Raw genomic sequence first — 22,980 nt, 5'->3', positions numbered from 1 at the left:
TAAGCCATTGAGACATGAGGGCATAGGATTGGACTGAACTAAATGAGTTACGTAAATCTATGATCATTTTGTCACTCTTTAAGGGAGTTTTCTATATTGTTGTCTTTCAAGGGAAGATTGCATGGGAGTTATGGAATAAGATTTGTAATGTTTATGACAAGCAAAACTCTACCTCTCAGAAGTATTAGGTGAAGCAACTCGTGGACCTTTGTATGAAAGGAGGGGATTTCCATGTGCCCACTTAAATGAGCTTCATTCAATTTTTAGCTAGTTGTCTTTGTGTAGGGGATTGAATTTAAGGATAACCTTTCTTCCTTCTTGTTGCCGGTTACATTGCCTAAGTCATGGGACACATTTTGTATTTCTATGTATAAAAATATGCTTACTGATGGGCCGAAATTGTGAAATGTAGAGGGTGTACTCTTGATTGAAGAGGTTAACAGAAATAATGTAGATGCTTCTCATAGTTCTCATGCTTTGACAATAAAAGACAATAATGTTAAGAGCATTGATGTCAACTACAAGTAATTCATTATTCCCTACTTTGTTCAACACAGAGTTATTTGTTGCTATTATATCATCAATACCACCTGATGCATTTTCCGCTAAGACCTCTGGTATATCATACAATTGAGAGCAAACCTCAACTACTAATGAATTTACACAATTGTCAAAGAACTTTATATTGCCTGAAGTAAACTAATGTGATGCTACAATGTCAGCTGCAATGAGTTGACAATTCAATTTGAAGCCCATAAAATGTGGTGACACTGATTAGGATAATGGAAAGTGTGAAATTGAAACTGCAAAACCGGATTTATGGAGCTGAAAGGCCCTTAAGTTGCATATGAGCCCTGGTGTTGGAGGGATTTATGGAACTAGAAGGCCTTTGCATTGAATATGATCCCTGGTGCTAGAGGGATTTATGGACGTGTTGGAGGGATTTATGGACGTGTTGGAGGGATTTATGGAACTGAAAGGTCCTTGAGTTTGGAATGAGCCCCAGTGCTGGAGGGATTTATGGACTTGTTGGAGGAATTTATGGAACTAAAAGGTCCTTGATTTTGGAGTGAGCCCTGGTGTTGAAGGGATTTATGGACTTGAAAGGCCCTTATACAAGCCCTGGTGGAAGGTGTGCTGGAGGGATTATGCCTTTCAAATTGAAGATAAAGTTGGACGAATCCATGCGTGGAGAGAGGCTGATGGGCCAATCCATCTTTAAAATTGAATATGGTCATGGATTCGTCTCCTAGCCCTCCGCGGTTGCCTTCCCTTGCGCTATTCCAAATGAGCTTCTTCATTCACTTTTTGATTGGGGCTGCCTCAATGTGCCCCTGCTTTGTTTCACCTGCATGGTGACATTGTCGCATAAGATGGAGAGTGCATTGCATAGATGATGGGGGTCTCCAGAGCTGGTGGTTGGGACCTCTGTTTTAACCTGAAAAGAAAAGAAGGTGCACTACCTGGGGGTATGCTCCATTGTTGTGTGATACATTGTGGTCATGCTAGTAGGACTAGTAGCAATCTTGGGCATTGTTCCTCACTTGAGGACTTACTTTGTGCATAAGGGAGATGCGGTGCATGTAGCTTAGGGTGACATGTTTAACCATAGGCAAGTGTTACCTCCCTAGGTGTGTCTTGCCCTTCATGTGCCTTGAGCGTGAAATGGGGAATCAAAATAAGGCTAGGGGGTTAGCGGTTGACCGAAGCCACTAAATGCACCTAGCTTGAGGACCCTAGGTGCAATGACTATGATTGATGTGCAACTTGCAGTGGCTACGTGTGATATCTTTTTCTTTTTTTCTCTCTCTTTTTTTTCTTTTTAAAAAAAATATAAAGTTACATAATCGTGACAGAAGTTTAATCTTCGTCATCGGAGTGAGATGGAGAAGGGGGGTTATAGATTTGTTAAGAAACTGGAGGATTTAGAGATACCCCTTTAGGTTTAGGCCGAACCTAAAGGGTGGTGGTGGAGAGGAATGGATGATTGCAGTAGGTGAAGCGGATATCATTCATGTCCTCTAGAAGGGCTAAGCAAAATGAAGGTAGTGGTGTCTTACCTAAGGAGTATCCTAAGCAGTCTAAGGTAATTACAAGTAGTAATGAAGGCGGGGTCAAGGCATGAAGAGAATTTATTAGTGAATTGGATTATTAGAGTATCATACAAGTTCTCTTATGTGAAGACGAGGGTTTCTTCATATGTAGTACAGTGAGGATTATAGATTATAGGGAAGTCGTAGCAGCCATGGACATTGGAGTGAAAAACTACTCCCACCCTTTGAAGGTAAGGCATAAAGGTTGGATCATTCCGCTCAAAGGGTTAAGTGTTGCAAAAGGCCATCCAAGTGTCTAGGGTGGAGTCGTAGACCCTTCTTCTCCATTTAGGTTGACATTCGTAGCCGACTATTGACCTTGGCACTTCAAAAACCTTATTCTGCCAAAATTCAGCATCTTCAATGGCCCATAAGGTGGGATTATGCTCTCTCTCCTCCAACCATTTTTGTCTGAGTCTGCTTCTTCCGATGTTAATCACTTCCTCCACCACCTTGATGGGCAAAACCCTACGCAAAGTGGTGGGGAATCGGAAGTTAAAGTTGAAGGGGCTTTTGGACATTTCTTAGCCCTCCTTGATTACAAGGTCGATGTGAAAGCTTTCTAGGGCATCATCCTTGCATGGTGGGATAGGTGCCTGGGGCGCCCTCACTCCCTTGGCATTCCATTTTCTCCTTGTGTCCTCCACCATTTTTTTCCTTCTTTTCCTCAATACCACTTTTTTTTCTGCAAAGCTGTCTGCGTGTTGCTGCTCTTCAAGCCATGAGGAAGGAGGCAGTGGGATTAGCTCCTCTTCATGTGATCCCATTCCAAAGTTCACATCCACCTCCCTCTCTTGGCTTGGCCCCTGCTACTCTTCTTCGATGAACGTGAGTGCATTCACTTCCTGTGAGGTTAAGCATGCCAATAGGAGATAACGGTGTTGCTTTTCCAGGATTGGGCCAACTCCACTAGGTTGTGGTGGTATCTACAGTCTTGCTTTCAATGCTCTACGAGCCAATCCCAATTTCTTATTTATTATTTCTATGGACTCTCCTTCCTCTGCCTAGGTAATGTTGTCTTGATGTTATGAGGACACAGTGTGAAAAAGTATGGAATGCATCATCATCCAACTTCTTTATTGATCTAGAGAGTCAATGTGATCTGAGCCATTAGTAGTAGTGTGAGTTGCATGGATTATTTAAAAATACTAGATTTTTGGACAATTTTAGTCTATTTTTTATTTTATTTATTGTAAACATTTGAAAAAGTTAGAAAAAGCTTCTAGATTAGGATGGCATGCAAAAAGCTAGTTGCCTTTTCAGCCAGTTAGGAGATTTTTCATAAAAAAAAATAGTGACGAAATCGCGTGCATCGCGATCATTGTAAACAGGCTGAAAACTGCAAATTGAACTGAAAGAAGAAGAAGGAGTGATCTCGAGATCTGCGATCAGGTGTCCTAGAGTTTTACCCCCTTTTGAAGCCAAAGGAGCCATCAGATTTGGGTTCCGAGAAGCAGAGAAGGAGCTATAATTTTGATGCACGTTTTGTCCTACAAAGAAGCACTAGGAGATCTAATGCCTGGAGATTGCTTCTGAGTAGTGCAAAGATTCCAGGTTCTTTCAATGATTCAATTCATTGTGATTTGTTTTTGTAGTGTTTACCACTTGGATATTCTCTATCTTCTCTTTCATCTCCTATCTCTACTTCCTTCTACTTCTGATCCCCAGTGGATTCAACCTTTCGACAAAAACCCCTTCGACATTGGTGAACCTGACGTGAAAGGTCGTCAAAAGAAGGAAAGACAAGATGGGAGAATCTTTGAATACATTCTGCAGTGATGTTCTGCAACAATTGGTGCAAAATATGAATATGCTTATGCAGGTACAATAACAACAATAGGTGATGCAAGCTTTAGCTCAAACAAAAAGTGTTGTGATGAATGCTTTGCAAGCAGTTGAGCGTGAGGCGAAGTTATTCAATGGAAGGAATGTATTTGCATATGTACATACCTATGCTCAGAAGATGGAATTCTTTGGAGTGGCTCAATCTGCATGGAGCCGATATTTGTACGTGCTATTGTTCATGAACTGAAAGCACGGATTACTGAATTATACTTGCAGGATGCAGACTGGGTAGCCTTCAAGAAGACACTCAGGGAAGAATTTTACATTGAGGACACCAGTTTGATTACGTGCAAGACTTTTCAAGAGTGGGTTTTACAACCCAATAAGGGTCTTGTGGCTACGGAATTGTTAAGAGAATTTGAAAGTCGATTTGAGTAGTTGGATCTTGCAGAAGAACAAGCTCTTGCAAGTCAAAAAATTGAATTGTTTCTACAAGCAACTGATCTTGAGCTTCAAGAGAAGCTTGATGATTTGCTGGAGGATCTGACTACAGAGACAGGTTTGAAAACAGAGTGGAGACATGTCAAGGAAGCTGTTACTGCACTTGTGAAGAAGCATAGAAGAAGAGAAAGATTGCATGTCTCTAGCTTGCCCATTGTTACAGGCAAGATAGTTGATGTATCCAGTAAGCCACCTACTTCTGTGGCTAACCCTATGGCTGTACCTGCTATTGTTCCCTCTGTTAGGGAAGATGTCTTAGATAAATTGTTCAAAGGCATGCATGATCTTCAATTGAAGGTTGCGAAATTGGACAAAAAAGGACAAGAGGAAAGGGGACGGGCAGCAGCCCCTAAGCGTGGAAAAAGATGTATGTGGTGTGACAGTTTGCAGCACTAGAGAAAGGATTGTGCTGCCTATCAAGAGGCATTGGCATGACAACTTCTATTTTGGAAAGATGGCAAGATCCATGCACAAGAAACGGGATTGCCTCTTGCTTTGAATTTTGGAAAGGGAGGTATGCAGAAGTTGTTGGAAGATTTGGCTGTCCGAATTGCTTATGCGGCAGTACATGCCTCTACTTTTGGTCTATAGTTAGATAGAATGCATTGCCAAGTGATGCTTGGTCCAAAGATTGAAATATGGACACATGCTTTACATGCAGTTGAAAAGAGAAAGGTCACTGATAGTGAAATGTCTCATGTAGGGCAAGACATTCGTGGCATAACTGGTTGGGAATCACTGGTAGATGCATATTCAGTGTATGCATATTTAGCAAAGGTACAAAACATGGATGTACTTGTGGAAGAAAAATGAAAAAGAGATGAAGATATTGCAAGGACATCTAAAATAATGACAAGAAGAAGTATGGATCAGCCTAAAGCTACAAATCAGCCACCTCCCGAGCATGTTATGGAAGAGGTTAGTCTCAGGAGAAAAAATAGAATAACAAACAAGAGGGCAAAAAGAAGGGCAAGCAGCCAGGATATAAGTTGCAATCTAACATTGAGACAACCATAGATCTTAAGAAGGTTCTTGAAGAACGGATCTTAAACAGTCAGGTGGAATTTACCTTGGGAGAGGCGCTTGGCATTGCCAAGTGAGAATTTCATGACATAATTAAAAGGAAGAGTCAATTTCTTGGTGATACCACTAGTGCATTGCTGCAATTTGAAGAGGAAATTGGTTTGTTGGGTATTCAGGCTAAATATGAGCATGAAGTAAGTATAGGATTGTCTATGTAGGATGCTACTAATCAATGGACAGCATGTGGAAAAGAGAAGAAAGTGGCTGAAAATGCATTGTCTTGTAGCAATATGCATGGTGGAGTAAGGAAAATGCAACAATATGGAGAAGAGACTGTAGGATTTATTCCTCGAAGTCACTACACAAGAAATCATTGGGCTAGAGCTACCACTGAAACAGTAGTGAAAATAGGGGAACGTGAAACTCCTTGTGTTGCTTTACTTGACCATGGGTCTGAGATAAATGTAATTGAGTGGGAATTGTATGAAAATGGTGCATGGCCTGTGGACATTAATCATGGTTGGCATATGAGGGCTGCAAATAATTCTTCAGGGGAGCTCTATGCTGCATGTCCTAATGTAAAAGTGACGATTGGTGATGTATAGGAAGAGCAACACTTCTTTGTGCAAGATAATTCCTCATATGCAGTGATTTTGGGACAGCCCTATATTACAGGTGTGTATATGGAAACAAAGGTGCTTGATGATGGTTCTACTTATGCAAGAGTCAGAAGCAAGGATGGGAGAAAAGCAGTCCAATTTCTTACTATTTGTGTTAATCATCCAAGAAATCGTGATATGCTTCGAGAGTCTCCTTTGGTTCCAAATGCAAGGGAATTCAAAGACCTGGATTTTCATTAAACACTGTTGTAATGCGAGGCTACAATAGTGCTATTCAGAGGGTGTACTTGCCCCTTGATGAAATGAAGCATGTATTTACTCTTGGTAATTCTCAGTTTACAGCAAACATTTCATGTTGGTTTAAGCCTATGGAAGCTATGTGTAGGGCTAAACGCATATCTATGAAATGGACTATTAAGAAACTAAGAGCATTGGGACTGTTAGCTGAAAATGATGGCATTTTAGGCATATTTTATGGGTTGAATATTACTGACACTATGGCTGAAATTTCAGCAGCTATACATGCAAAAAATGAGGCTGAAAACAGAGTGTTTTCAGTATGTTCTTTGGATATGTATGATGTTATAGCATTGTTTGCTCGGCAGGAAGGATTACAATGGGCTAAAGCACTTGTGGAGACAAAGTATAAGACAGTTGACAAAAAGGTGAAACCAATTGCTTTACCACTTCCACCAGAGAGTGAGGGTATGTATGAAAAAGTGTCAAGGCAGCCAAGCTTACAAGATCCTAAAGATATAGGTCATCAGTTTACATCTGAAACATTACAAGAATTGAAAGTTGGTGCATAAGGGTTTTCTTTTGCCTGCTGAGAGAGATTGTTTTATGCATATGTTGGCTAGACATGGGAAGGCATTTGCATTTCAGCCAAGTGAAATAGGTTGTGTGGATCCAAATGTTGTCTCTCCTATGGTCATATTTACTGTGCCACATGTACCATGGAACTTGAGGCCTATTCCAGTGCCTAAAGATTACTTGCCAAAGCTAATGGATTTGTTAAATGAAAAGATTCCCATGAAGATCTTGGAGCCTTCATCCCCGTACTCAAATCGTTGGTTTATTGTGCCCAAAAAGAATGGGGCTTTGAGATTTATTCAAGACATGCAACCGGTCAATAAAGTGACCATAAGAAATGTGGGTGCAGGTCTTGTGGTTGATGAATTTGCAGAGGCTTTTGCAGGCAGAGCGATCTATTCTGTGGGTGATCTTTACTCGGATTATGATCAGTTTCAGCTTGCAATTAAAAGCAGGGATATCACAATCATGAAGACTCCCTTGGGGTTAGTACGGATGTGTACTCTCCCGCAGGGTGCAACAAATTCAGTGGCACACATGACAAATGCTATGATTAGGGTACTCAAGGATTTTATACCATAATTGACTATGCCCTTCTTGGATGATGTTCCAATCAAAGGGTGTGTAGTGGATGAAAAGAATGAAGAGATGGATGCTCATGGATGTAGATAGTTTGTTGCAGACCATATTGTGGATTGTGAGAGGATTTTGACACGTCTAGAAGAGGTGCATTTAATTCTTTCTGGACAAAAGTCTGTCTTTGGAGTTGGGGAGGTTTTGATTGTTGGGCAAATAGATGGGATTGATAGAATGCAAGATGTATGCACGAATGTATCAGAGGTGCGTAGATTCTTGGGTGCATGTGTGTTCTATTTGATATGGAGTCCTCACTTTGCACATGTAGCCAATGCTCTTTATCAACTTCTAAGGAAAGGCCAGAAATTTCATTGGGAAAGGAAGCATCAGAAAGCAATGAAGAAATTGAAGCAACTCTTAAAATCTGCTCCTACATTGAGAAAGGCTGACTATTCACATGGAAAGGCTATCATTATTATGGTTGATACAAGCCCAATCGGGATTGGATAGGCAATTGGGCAAGATGATGAGGAAGGGCAAAGATATGAAATTCGCTTTGGTACAAAAGTATTGACTGAACGATAGAGAAGATATCAACATGTAAAAAGAGAATTATGGGGAATTATGACATCCCTTAAATGTGATAAGGAGTATTTTATGGGTGCTCATGTAGTCATTGAGACTGATTGTTTGCCAGTATTGGGTATGATTACTAGTTGTCCTACCCCGGACATTGCTATGCTCCAGTGGATTGCATACATCAAATCTTTGAACCCTGAATTTCAGCATATTGCATGAAGAGATAACCCAATGGCAGACATGTTATCTCGAACACACTATGAGAATGAATATGAGATGATGGATGAGGAGGAAGAAGATGACTTTCTTATGGCTGAAAATGATGTTGCAAGAGTGAATTTAGCAATGCAAGGTGTTGCTACAGCATTAACAGAAGCTTGGACAACAAAGAAAAGACACTTTAGATGTTTTACATCTTGTGTAGAAGTGTTTCTGGAAGACAAATATGCAGGAGAGTGGCTGAGAATTGGTCAATATCTCAGTACATTAACAAAGAGAGATGAATGGTCAGATGAGGAGTTTAAAAAGATCAAGAGGAAAGCCTATGGATTTTTCTTAAAAGATGGATACTTATGGAAACATGCTAAAAAGAAACAGGGCATGTCATTGCGAGTTTTGGGTGACAGAGCTTCACAAGTAAAATTGAATGCAAAAATTTCATGAAAGCTTGTGGGCTGGTCATAGAGGTGTTTGGGGTACTTTTACAAAGATCAAATAAAGATATTGGTGGAAGGGTATGTATAAGGATGTTGCTCACTTTGTGGAAACATGTATGACATTTCAAATGTATTCAACTATGAGACATCGGGATGGATTGCAACCCACGTATCCATTGTCTCTTCATTTTACGTGGGTGGTGGGTTTGGTCACAATGCCTACAAGTATTTGGCAAATGAGGTATCTTGCGCTTGCTCGTGAAGACTTGACTAATCAAGTGGAAGGGAGAGCTCTACATACTAAGACAACAAATGCTGTATGTACTTTTCTCTTAGAAGAGATCTTTTGTTGATATGGCTATGTGGGAAAAATTATAGCAGATAAGGGTGAGCTAGATGCAGATGAGGCTCATGATTTCTTTGCATGGTTGGGATAAAGCTTGCTTTAACATCAGTCTATAACCCCGAAGGAAATGGCAAAAGTGAAAGAGGTCATCCACCTATTGTGAAGGCATTGGCAAAAGCATGTGGAGAGAAGGTAAAAGAGTGGCCACAATTGCTCCCTTATGCTTTGTGGGCCGACAGAACAACTCATAGTGCTGTTACAAGATATATGCCTGCAAAATTGATGTATGGTCAAAAACCTATCATGCCGATAGAAGAGATGACAGTCACATGGAGTGTGTTACCTTGGGAGGAGGAGTTGAATTGAGAGGAGTTGTTGGCCTTACGCATTAGACAATTGGAAAGAAAGTCAGAAGACATAGAGGCAACAACTGCAAAGTTAAGGGCAGCAATGATACAGAACAAGAAACATTTTGACAAAAGACATAGACTGAGACCAAGAACCATACAAGATGGGGATTGGGTATTGGTTTATGATAGCGGTTTAGATAATCAACATAGTGCCATGCGTAAAGTTTCCAAAAGATGGTTTGGACCCTATGTGGTAAGACATGTATTTGATAATGCTACTTATGCATTAAATGAGCTAGATGGGACAGCCAATCAAAATTCTGGTAGCAAGGAAAAGAATCAAATTATTCAAAAGGAAGGAATCTACTACCTATGAGTTGCCAGAATTGGAAGAAAATAGTGGTCATGATACAACGGCTAGCGAGGAAGATATGGAAGATGAAGAAGCAAAGGATATGGTTGCAAAGGATGAGAAGGACTCAGAATCTAGTGACAACTAGGATTTTGGCACATACCGGAGGATGTGCAAGTTCAGAGGGGGTGGATGTCGTGATGTTATGAGGACATAGTGTGAAAAAGTATGGAATGCATCATCATCCGACTTCTTTATTGATCTAGAGAGTCAATGTGATCTGAGCCATTAGTACTAGTGTGAGTTGCATGGATTATCTAAAAATACTATATTTTTGGATAATTTTAGTCTATTTTTATATTATTTATTATAAAATTTTGAAAAAGTTAGAAAAAGCTTCTAGATTAGGATGGCATGCAAAAAGCTAGTTGTTTTTTCAGCCAGTTAGGATATTTTTCATAAAAAAGACAGACTGACAAAATCGCGCGCATCGCGATTGCTGTAAACAAGCTGAAAACTACAGATTGAACTGAAAGAAGAAGAAGAAGTGATCTCGGAGATCCGTGAGCAGGTGTCCTGACGTTTTACCTCCCTTTCGAAGCCATCAGATTTGGGTTCCGAGCAATAGAGAAGGAGCTGTAATTTTGATGCACGTTTTGTCCTACAAAGAAGCACTAGGAGATCTAATGCCTGGAGATTGCTTCTAAGTAGTGCAAAGATTCCAGGTTCTTTCAATACATATTGATTCAATTCATTGTGATTTTTTTTTGTAGTGTTTACCACTTGGGTATTCTCTATCTTCTCTTTCATCTCCTATCTCTACTTCCTTCTACTTCTGATCCCCAGTGGATTCGACCTTTCGACAAAAACCCCTCCGACAACATCCAGTAGGGTATCTAGGAAGGCACATTGCTGGGTTTGAAAGCTCACTTGGGCGACTGTCGCCCTGCTTTCTGCAAGTATCTTTTCTTTTTCGACTTGAGCGAGATAGTGTGCCATGGCTTTGACCCTTTTCGCATTCTAGCTAGCCCATTCTTCTGCCCTCTTGTTTATCTCTTCCAAGTCCTTACCTTGCCTTTGTGGCACGACCACTATCAGTGGATTCTACCTTTTCCATTTTTGTACAAGTTCCTCTTTTTCTTCAGTTGCTTGTTCCTCCCTTTGTCTTTGCATTCCACCGTTTTCTTCTTCTCTCTCTTTTTTCCGTTCTTCTTGCTCTTGTGCTCTCTCTACTTCTAGTGCGGCGAGCTCTTCCATGCTCTCTTAGAGAATTCTCATTTTTGTTTTGAGCTCGGCCTGCTATAGAACTAGGAGTTTGTACTCCCTTTGCATTTTGACCAACTCTTGGTTCTCTTCTTCCAGTCTTTTTCACCACTGTTCTTCTTCATCTTCCTTGGCCCTTAGTTCTGCTTTTAGTGAGTGGATTTCTTTTGTTAGTCAAATTGTATTGATATGGCCTTTCTTGACCAGCATATAGGGAATGGGGATGATAAAGATTTGGTCGAATCGGATGGTGACTCGTTAGCTGAAGATTCTGGGTAGTTGATGGATGGGGATGAGATGGGTAAACATTGTAAAATGTTGGTTGATGAACCGGTCTTGTGTGCCCAGAATTTTCCTCAGCAAAATGTTCATGCTTCATGCTCTTAGCTTGATAAGCCTCTTTAGTTGATGTTGGCCACTGCCAATAATCTAATGTTGACTTATGCTCATGCCAATGAGGGCAAAGTGAGTTCTTTACCGGAAGGGGAACATGTGGTCATTGTTATGGGTACAGATCTGGTTTTACAGTAGATTACTGATTTCCATGAGAGGGCAGCCATCTTTTACTTAACGGGAAGGACTCATTTGATCACTAGAATTCGTGCCGGGTTATAGTCTATGATTATCAGTGCTGAGATGGATCAAGATGATGCTTTAGGGCAAGTGTAGGCCCCTCTCGTTGAAGAGATTTATGATGGATCAAAGGGGTTTTTTTGAAGTCCTTTTTCGTTTCTCCAAAAGTTCTTGCTTTTATTATGCAACATATCCCTTTGTTTATGGATGGTCAGTTAGTACATATGGTCCCTTGGAGGCCTATGGCGGAATTTTCAAGAGGTACTTAGGTAGGCATGCCCAATTTGGGTTGAGCTGGTTGATTTTCCTACACATCTTTGGAGACTTCTTCCTTTGGTATTAAGAACTCTTGGTAAGGTGTTGGTGGAGCCTCGGTTGGCCTCCTACAATAGGAATAGGGCTTGCATGCTTTGGGATACAGGGAAACCTCACTCCCGGTTTGAGGTTTCGGGATTGCAAATGTTGGTTACATTTGTTGGACAATGTTTCAGATGTGGTCAATTGGGCCATAGAAGCCCTAACGTTTTGCAGAGTTCAATGTTCCTAACATGGATATGCAGGAGCATCATCACTAGTAGGTGGTTCAACAGTCAAAAGATGATCTTGTGCCACTTGTCCAACATGGACATGATGGAAAGAAGGATGCTTCTCAAATTGGTATAGAGAGTGCATTGCTTTTGGTCGGTCAGAATTTGCCTATGCAAGATAATTCTTGGGTCACTGTGGTTAGACGCAATGCTAGACAGAAGCCTCGTTTGTCTCACCTCTACAGCCTATTACTTAGAATTTTCAACGTAGAGGTGGGGGTTTCTACATGAAACCTCAACCCTCACATGCTCTTGTAGTCAGTGCAAAGGATAAAAGGGCTTGTGATTTTACTTTGCGCTTTGATGTGCGTGGGAGGCTTGTGCCTCCTTGCGATGTTTTCCATTCTCAACAACAGTAGTTTCCTTCCCGTGATTCGATTGCTAGTTTGCAAATAGTAGATCTTGTAGATGTGATCCGAAATGAGATGGAGAGATTTCAGGCAGCTAAAGGTGTTGATATGAAAGGGAAAGGGAAAGGGAAAGGGGTGGTTCAGTAGTTTTTTCTCTATTTTATCATGATAATTGCTTTATGGAACGTGAAAGGTGTTTCTTCGGGCAATAAGAAATATTGGTTGTGGAAAGTTGTGTTAGTTGGAAATTGGGATGTTTTTTGTGTTGTGGAGCATAAACAACGTGCTTTTGCAAGATCTACCTATGTATACAAGGATTACTCAATCTTTTTAAGTGGTCGTGTTCCACATGAATCTAGAGTTATGTTGACCATCAAATCATCCTTGCAACCATCTCTGGTTTCTTAGGACCATCAGGGTAGATTTATGATTCTCGAAATCCTATATGAGGGAGAAGTTTTGTGGCTAGCGAGGGTGTATGCTCCTTCTATTGCCCATGAACATCATCAACTCTGGGATGACTTGAACTGCCTTGCCATGGCTCGACAACGCTTTGTTATGGGTGATTTTAATGCATGTGTATCTATGGATTAGGCGACTTTACAACACTCGCTCATGGATGGTCTTGAGCGACAAGCTTGGGATGCTCTGGCAACTGTATCTTTGAAACAGGATATGTGGTCTTGGATGCATCCTTCTTAGGATGGATATACTTATTGCTCTCTTCAACCTCCAAATACTTGGGCTAGATTGGATTGGATCTACATTTCTCAGAGTGATTCTTTTCTTCTTGCAGTTATTGATATGTGGGTGGAGAGACAACGTGTTTTGTCAGACCACTATCCTTTGCTGAATCATAGACATGTCCATGCCTTTAAGGCTATCCTTGCCCATTTTCCTCTCCGTTTCAATCAATCCTTTCTGCTGCAAAATCAATTTTTGGAATGTATTCAGCAATTGATTGCTTCTTTTAGCTCCAAGGTCCTCTTTGAAGGGATGGAAGCATGGGCTGTTTTTAGGGATAATGCCCGATCGTTATCTCGATAGTATGGTATTCAGCATGCTTCCTCTTTATGCACTGAATTGCAGCGTGTGTAATCATTGTTGGCCCACTCATTGTCTTTGTGTTAGTTGGGGGACTCCACTGATGACTTGTCACATGCATTGAATGGCTGAAAGACAGAGTTCAATCTTTACAGGAAGAGGAATATACTAAATACAAATTGTTGGCCGGAACGGAAGCTTTACATGATAATAACTATCAATCTCATCAATTTTTTGCTCGATTACACCAGAAATACATTGGAGAAAATATTGTGCGTTTGATGGATGAGCAAGGTGTTCTGGTGACCGACCTTGCTTCTATCATTTAGATGTGTGTTGACTTTTATAAATCATTGTTGGGTCCACATGAGATTCTTTCGGATGCATTTCACTTTGTGCTCGGTGATACATTTGCAATTTGGTTGGTAACCAAGTTAAGCCAAAGTGGGTTGATTTGATGGAGCCTGATATTTTGAAGGAGGAAGTGGAAGAGGTGCTGTCTCATTTGCCTCGAAGAAAAAGCCTTGGCTGGGATGGGCTTCCTAATGAGAAGTTTTCGGCCCATGTGGAGCAACTTAAGGACTCATTGACTTGTCTGTGTCAGCAAGTGTGGAATTCTGGTGAGATGCCTTTAGATTGGAAGATTGATGTCATTCTGTTATTGCCTAAGGTTCCTTCTCCAACCTCCTTGAAACAATGGAGATTCATTTCTATTATGGGTTCTTTATATAAAATCTTTTCTAAAATCATTGCCAATAGATTGTAGAAAGTATTTCCGCATTTGGTTCATCCACGCCAATACGGTTGCATTAAGTGTCGGAATATAATGCACAACATTTTGAATGTTCAACTGGGTATTGACTATACTAAAGCTTCAACCTAGCAAGTTGTTATGCTTTAGCTTGATATTGAAAAGACATTTGATCATGTTAGCTGGTCGTTTTTATAGCAACTAATGACCACCAAGGTGCTATGGCCCGCATCGTCATTCTTGGACAGACTCATTTTTATTCTTTTTGGCGCATTCGTCAGCACTTTCGGGTGCCTTGAGGAGATTATCATGACATTTGGTTGTCTATACAAGACATGCTTTTGAGGTTCTCTCCTTTGCCAAGATTACAAGCATTGTTTCCTTGGCCTGATTGGAAGTTTGTGAATCTTGATGTTTTTGAGAAAAGGTCAGCTAACCAGATTTATCATCAAATGGTGGAGGCTAAGAGATGGGTCATGAGAAAGGCTAATAAATTATGGCATATTCGGGATAGCAAAAAGAAGTGGCAGGAAAGATTCATCCAACTTTGGAAGTCTAAGGTTCCGTATCAGGGTAAAGTGTTCATGTGGAGGCTGCTTATTGGGGGTCTTCCAATTGGCGATGTGTTGCGCATGCCCACAAGATCTTTGTTGGTCTTTGTTGGTCGTTGTGTATTCTACACTACATGTGGTGAAATAGTGCTTCATCTCTTTGTCTCTTGACCTGTTGCTAGACAAATTTGGAGTTTTGTTTCTTGTGTGTGGTCTGTGGCAACTCAACACCGGATATCAATTTGTTCGTGGATTTTTCTTTACTGACCTGATGGTATGATGTAAATATTTTTTACTTAATTCAATTATCTTCACGGAGAGAGAGAGAGAGAGAGAGAGAGAGAGAGAGAGAGAGAGAGAGAGAGAAATGAAATGATATATTAACGTCTACAAAAGGCCAAAATGACCTATGAGACCATGAGTTACAATCATGTGTATGATGGTACAAACTATCTGGGCAGCAAAATATGTAGCACAAACCAAAATAAGAAAGGAAACTAACTATGGCTATGCGTAAAATATAGAGCTCTATCTAGCACCAATGAGATCCAAATGGTACAATCTCATGTGGGTATGGAGAGCCTAGCTCTAGCCCGAGCAATAATCCCTTGTATCTACCTATGAAGGTGTCGTCGGTGTCTGTGTTGAGACCTAGGATGTCTGGATCGGCTAAGCTGAACGGCTTGATCAATTAGTACTCCTTGTCTGTGTGTGGACTGTGGCAGTGAGAGAGGCTCTCGTGTGGACTGTGGCTATAATTTTATTGAAGTCTTCTGAGTCTCCTTTACAAAGAAGTCTATGAGCTGCCTTTGTGAAGGGCCTCGGTGTCCTAGAGCAGTTGAACTCCTGAGGTGCATGTCACGAAGCCGTCGTATCTCAAGAAGATAGAGGCCAAGGCATCATTGATCGGTAAAATCCATGACTCTGGATAGTGGTCCAAATCCATCTCTAAAGAGACAGTGGAAATGACCACGGATCTCATAATATGCTGGGCAGCAGCAAATATAATGCTCCTCTGTCTCTGGCTCTAATTGGCATATCTAGCATATGAGCTCCTCTGGTGCGATGGATCTATATCTGCCAATCTCAATCTCTAGCTAATGTGAGGAGATGTGCAACTAGCCAATAGTAAATCTGATCCCATGGGAAAGATGGGTATCCATGTATATTGGGCGAACAATAAATCCATCATATCTAGTATGAAGGAAATGCTCGAGGTAGAAAGCCATCTTTGTCCCTAGCTCCTGCTTTGGCATCAACCATGTCTGCCTAATATCCAATTGGGTAAGATCCATCCTGATGATCTTGCGAATCTCTAACCTACTTAGATCAAGAGATGGGGCATCAAGGGAGTACTGGAAGGGGGGTAACTTGTCCGTGCTAAAGCCATGCAACTCAAACCAGGCCGACATCTGTGCATACCATCATGAAGGATCATTGTCTCTGGCAAGCTGCCTGGAGGACTCAAGGGCCAACCGTGCATATCTTTGTTTGGGTAAGTCCCATAGGCTATGTATGTATGCAACCGATCAGGTGAGGGCCTCTACCACAATTGGTGTAGCTGCTAGCTCGGCTCTGATGATCTCATGTGGCACCGAGCCTTACATCTGATCATCCTGGATATCATGGACACTAGGGGTTTCTCCATCGACCTCCATCCGTCATAAGTGTGCATTGATCTACTACGGTGGTCAAGACTGGGCCCCCATATCTGTACTCCATAAAGTAGTGTGGATGTGACCAGTGTATCAAAGAGCACATCCTCTCCAAACCACTTAGTGCTGTGTATCCGCAAGTCAGTCCAATGTCTGATGCCTCTCATATAGAAAAGGTGGGCCTTGTGAATAAGACTCCCTGGTATGTATAAGAATCTACATACTCCAGCTCCTCAGATCCATATGTGAATTTAGGTGCTGATCTCCTGACCCACTGTGGTGTAGTATTAAATACCATCACCTTGGCTTGGTTCACTGAAAGCCCACTATCCAAAGGAGTGTAATGCATCCAAGTGTCTCTGTAGACCCTATGGAAATGTCATTTGCGCACAATAGGAGAGGTATCCATGTGCCATCTAGTGGAGCTCCTCTATCTCCTTTTTGTGAAATATAATCAGCAATCCCATCAATGTACAAGCCAAATAATGTCGGAGAGAGAGGGCATCCCTGTTTCACCCCAATGGTGGAGTAAATAGGTGCCGAAAGGCCCTTAGGTGTCCGGACTCTGCCCACAACTCTCTCATACAGTGCCAAAATACCACAATTGATCTCTTTTGGTACTCCCATGGCATGCTATCTATGTATCAGCCTGTCTCTTGGTACTGTGTCAAAGGCTTTGCGAAAGTCCACAAAGCAACAGTAGGTCCGTCAGCCATGGGCCCTTCCCTCCTCAATGATCGCTCTGAGTGTGAGGATGTGATCCAATGTGGAGAAGCCTCTCCTAAAGCCAGCCTATCCCTGTGCTCTAAGACCCCACATCTCTGTCTACCTGCTTAACTCATGCTCAAGGATGGAAGCATATAACTTAGCCAACCATGATAGTTCGATAGTTACTGGGTAGAGTAGGGTCCCCTGACTTGAGGATAGGCACAATAGTGTTCGTGCTCCAGATTTTTGGTAGGCCTTCACACATGGCTCTGTTAAACATATAAGCTAGGAATCATGCCACCAAATCTCTAGCATGGATCAAGTGCTCAGCTACTAATCCATCATGATCTTGCGCCTTTCCTCTGCTAAGTCTATCAATGGCCTCTCGGACCCTACTTTCTATAAAGAAAGTGGTGGTCTCTGGACAAGGCTCAAGTGGGTAAGGAAGAGGTGGTTGACCCTCCATACTATAAAGACTAGCTACATACTCCTCCCATACAGCGGTGGACGTAATAGGTGTGGTCGGGTAGTGCTCTCTGAAAAGCCTCCAAGCCTCTCTAGAGTCCTGGCCCAAGAATAATTAATATAGTTCTCGCACCAGTTGGGCCAAGAATGTTCTCTTCTTCCACCATGTGAGGCATCTAAAGAGTATCTGTGCTTGTCTGTGGGTAGTGGACCCCAATGCTATCTCTCTTTGTAGCCGTGCTCTGGTCTCACGGCACTCATCATCATACGAGCTGTTCCGAGGTGTCACCCCGGTGGAGGCTCTCTATGTGGGTCGTGAGTGTGGGAAGGCTACACTTGCAGTGATGTTTAGAGCCTCATTGAATTGGTGAGTCAGCTCTTGTAATGGAACGTCGGGGTCTGCATCATGTAACAATCTAAGGATCTTTGTCTCATAGATATCCTCTGTCTCTATGGAAAAGAGGTATCTCGAGTGTCGATGAGTTGCATGATGGGTCTGCATGTCAGTGAATTGGAGGTCGATGGTGAATGATAGGTAGCATGATCCACTACAACTTCGAGAAGGCATGGAGATGGTGAGAAGTCCTAGATGTGAGATATCAGCATCGGTGGGGCAAGAACATAGTCTACTATGCTGGCACCATGTCGATGAGGATAACATGTGAAGGCACTAGATAGGGTGTATCTAGCCAGGCCATTGAGAATGGCCAACCTATGTGCTCTGCCCATCTCCACAAGGTATCTCCCATATTCGGTGACTCCCCCCATATCTTGAGATGTCCTCTCTAGCTGTAGCTCTGACGCATCCTGCTCCTGTAGCATCTCCTTTGATGCATCAAAGAAAGACACCTAATGGGAGGCTATCTTGGCATTAAAGTCTCCTAGTAATATAACCTCTCCCTCCTTCGAGAACTCCCAAATATCCTCATCCAAAGCCACATATGGTGATTTCCCCTTGGGTGGGGCATATCGGGACATCATAGGGGGAAAATAGCATCAGGCAACATACAAAGTGCGCTCCTCACCATGCCCTCTCACCCACATGTATCTGGCTTGCTCATCTTTGCAGACTACTTGGATCATCTGATGTAGCTCCTCCCTGAATAACATTTCCGCTCCTCCCGACCTGCGATTACTGTGGTCTGTGCATGTCTCCTTCCTGCAAGCTGACTCCCACCTATAGCTTGTCACCCATGGAAGTGTAGTATGTGGTCCCTGATGTGTCTTTGATTAGAACACTATATCTCTCCCTCTAAATGTCTCCTCAAAAGCTCCCACATCCAATCGGAGGGCTCCATTACAATTCCAAACTGCCACTGCAAGGCTGGTCCCATAGGTCTCACACCGTCATTTGTGGTGCCTCTCCATGACTACCACTCTCCCTCCTTTATAGAAGGCGAGTTTGTCCTCCTCCCTGACTACCTTAATTTTTGGCATGCACTCCCTCATGTGAGCTAGTTGGGTTGGTGTGAGACCGTCATCCAAAAACACACCGGTCCCCTTCAATGTATGGCATTGAGCTAGGAAGTCTCTCCTAGCCTCCATGGTGGGGAAGCGGAGAATGAGTGCACGCTCTTTTGAGCTCTCCCCTTCTGTGCTTTTCTTGCCCACTCTCCAAGCGAAGACATGCGTGTCTTTCTTAATATTCACTGACGTGTATAGCACCTTGGTGTCCTCATCCACTTTTTCATGCATCTTCAGCCCTGTCACCCGAACATGGAGTGCTCTCATTTTCCTTTTTTGTTCCTCCTCCAATGTGTCATTGACTATGGTTGTTGTAGGTGCGTGTGCTAGGTGTTTCCCTTCTTTGCAATTTGAATCCCTTGCTCTGCCTCCTCTACTTACTGTTGGGTTTTCTTGAGCATCTCTGTGCCCAAGAAATAGCCTCTTCATTGTCTCCTCCTCCTTTTTTTGGAGTTCTTGTACTTCCTCTTTGATACGGGTGAGCTCCTTAGTAATGCTAGGTTGAATTTCTCCTTCCTCTAGCTTGGGGTTGAGTTGAATGTCAGTTCAGTAGCTACCTAAGTGATTAAATCTCCCCATCTTGGGCTTCTATCTTCAATTCCAACTTTTTAATCTTATCGTTCAGCTGCCTGCTCGCTATGCTCAGTTTGTTTTCATACTCCTTGACTTTGTTGATGGCATTGGTAATCATCTGCTCTATCTGGACCTTCTCCATTTTGGGGGAAAATTCCATCTTGTTGTGTTGGGCCTATGGGGGAGCTTGATTCAGAGTTCAGAATAGAGGATAACCATTTCAGTGTACGTGAGAAACAGCCATTTCATGACAGGTTTACTGTCTGCAATAGGAGGGACTATGGGACTAGGAGATGGCAACAGAGAACTAGGGGCTGTAGAGGTGGCGTGTGGGGAACTGATGGGGAGAGGCTGGCATTAGGTGGCGCAAATAAAGGAGGCGATGAAGTACTGAGGTGGTGTAGTTGACAAAGGGTTGCCGGATGGTGAGGGATTTGACGGCAAGGCCGACAAGTAGGAGCTGGCTAGCAGGCGCTATCGGCGGAACGGGATCGCGACTTGACGTGGAGAGATGAAATGATATATTACCATCTACAAAGAGCCAAAATGACCTATGAGACCATGAGTTAAAATCATGTGTATGATGGTACAAGTGTTTGGGCAAAATATGTAGCACAAAGAAAAATAAGAAAGGAAATCGAACTTGCCTTGTGCTGTTGGTGCATTTTTTTGCATTGTGCACCAATTGAGATCTTTCCTTAGGCCTGTTTAAGTTTTATTTTTCCCTACATGCATAGAGAGAGAGAGAGAGGTTGTGGAGACTGTTGATTGGTGGTCTTCCAACTGGAGAGGTGTTGCATGCCCGAAAGATCTCTGCTGGTCATTGTGTATTTTGCACTACATGTGATGAAACATTGCTTCATCTTTTTGCCTCTTCTCCAGTAGCACGACAGATCCGGTGTTTTATTTCTAGCGGCTGGCTCTCAACGACTCAGCTTTGAATGATAGGCTGGTCATGGATTATGGGAAAGCTGCCCTCCGTGCCTTCTTTGCATTCTGATTATTCCTGCCTGTTCCAGTTCCTTAGATGAACTGCCTTATAGCATATTTGGCGAACTCGGAATGTCTTTCTTTTTTATTCTATCTTAGGCATCCATGGTCACGTGTCCCGTATTCGAGGTTTAGTGCTATGGCAGATTTCTTCTATGATATCAACTGACCTGGTTCTTCTTGACATCGCTACCCATTGGCTCTGGCCATTGTTTGCTCTACACCAGTAGTGTGATTTCCTCTTTATGTCATAGTCCTAATAGTCTTTCGTCACTTTCTTTGAGGACCTGATGGTCTGATGTAACAAAATGTAAACAGAGAGGGATAGAGAGAGAGAGAGAGAGAGAGAGAGAGAAAGAGAGAGAGGGGAGAGAGAGAGAGAGAGAGAGATTCTTGGATGACCTTATGGTCCGATGTAACAGAAAGTAAGAGATATAGAGAGATTGCTGACCTGATGGTCTGATGTAAATATTTACTACTTAATTCAATTATCTTCACTAAAAAAAAGAGAGGCTGTATATATTTACTACTTAATTCAGTTATCTTCATGAAAGAGAGAGAGAGAGAGAGAGAGGCCATCAGCCATGGAGGTTGTTGCTTAGGGTTTCACTTGTTTGCCTACAATTTCTGCTTTCTCTTAGGGTTTCACTTGTGCACCTACAACTTCTACCTATGCGCTTGCAACTTCTGCTCTATGTCAACAATTGCCTCTTCCATCATGCGACTTCTGCTTGAGCATTGTCGACCACTTGGGAGGTGCTACAGACTGTCCTGCTCCATATTCGCAATCTATGTAGGGACCCACCCTGCATCTCTATTTGTTGTTCTGTTGTCCTGCTTTCTAAGCAAGCTGCCCTGCTATCCTGTCCTCTATGCAAGCTGCCCTACTTGTGGCTTGATGTTTATCCTCTTGCGCAACCTATTACTCTTCCAAGCTTTGTCTGTTGTCGTGTGTTGGGAGTCTTGACAAGCTTGCCCATTCATGGAAGGCCTAGATCAAGCTACCATGGACCCATCACTTGAAGCCTTAGGTCTAGCTATGGAAGTGGAAGAAGACGTAGCTGAAGAAGGCAACATGGTCACTTGCACTGATGAGATGGCATCGCCTCCTCTTGATGTTCAGCCATCTATCAAATGTAGCATGCATCTTCATGATGAGTTCACTACTACTCCTTAAGCCCATGAATGGGTGATTGTCTGCCTCGCTCATATGCTCAGGCAGCTTCCACTTCATAGGATTTGTCGAAACCGAATTAGGAGTAGTTACTTGAGTTTGCAAATTCCCTCCTAGAAAAATATGTTGAGCATAATCATCGGGCCATCCTTGCTTGTGTAGAGGAGGTTCTAACCAGAGAAGTATTGACTCACAAGGTTCTTCACTCTTTTTTAGCCTTTCATGAGTGAGGTGTCATTCTCTTCTTCACGGGTCAAATTCCCGTGCTTGCCAAGATCTATTAATGGCTGACTTGTATTCTTGAGATTGATGGCGTGGAGGACATCTTTTTTGGTCAACGTGGGTTTTAAGTGGTCATCCTTCTTTCTACTTCAGCATGTGATCTCCTCCTCCAAAAGCAGTCCCTTTTCTTTGACAAGCAGCTAGCGCATATTGTCTCCTGGCATCCATTGCCAGAATTCCAATCTTTTTTGAAGCAACAATGTTAGTTTGGGTGGAAGTTGTGAATTGCCTAGCGGTTTACTGGTGGGCCCTTCTTAAGGATGTTGTGGCTGCCAAAGGCCATGTGTTGGTCCCCCTAGCTTGAAGGTAGCCAATATGAATAGATTGTGCATACTGTTGGACACTGCTAGGAAGTGACCCAACTAGTTGTGCCTCAATTGTACGGGCATGAGGCCTCTTTAATTCATGGGGTACTTTTGCTGGCCGTTGTTTCTCCTGCGGTCAATTGGGTCATTTCATGGGCAAATGCCCAAATTATAAGAGTGCCTTGGCAGATCCGCCCATGGACAAGGACCGAAACATGCCTTCTCACTCTGTTGAGCAATAAATTGCTCAACCCATTAGTCCAAAGGCAAGCAACCCACTCCTTCTTTTTGGACATGGAAAATCAGGGGTGGATAGAAGCTAGGGATGTAACAAAGGAAAGGCAAAGGAGACTCCAATCCTTCCCACACCTATTGTCCCTTCTTCTTCATAGGACCCTCTCTGCACTTTTTCTTATTGCAGAGACAAATCCTCAAATGTGCCTACTGCTCGATCCCTTATTGTTACCAAGGAAATGCCACCTCCCAAATACCAATAGCCACATCAGCAATGATTGGCTTTTGATGCTAATGGTAGATTCATCACTCCATGG

The sequence above is a fragment of the Lygodium microphyllum genome, chromosome 18, assembly GCF_053477565.2.
Source record: "Lygodium microphyllum isolate KBCC chromosome 18, Lygodium_microphyllum_v1.1.10, whole genome shotgun sequence".
NCBI lineage: Eukaryota > Viridiplantae > Streptophyta > Polypodiopsida > Schizaeales > Lygodiaceae > Lygodium > Lygodium microphyllum.
Note: the sequence above shows the minus strand (reverse complement) of the source record.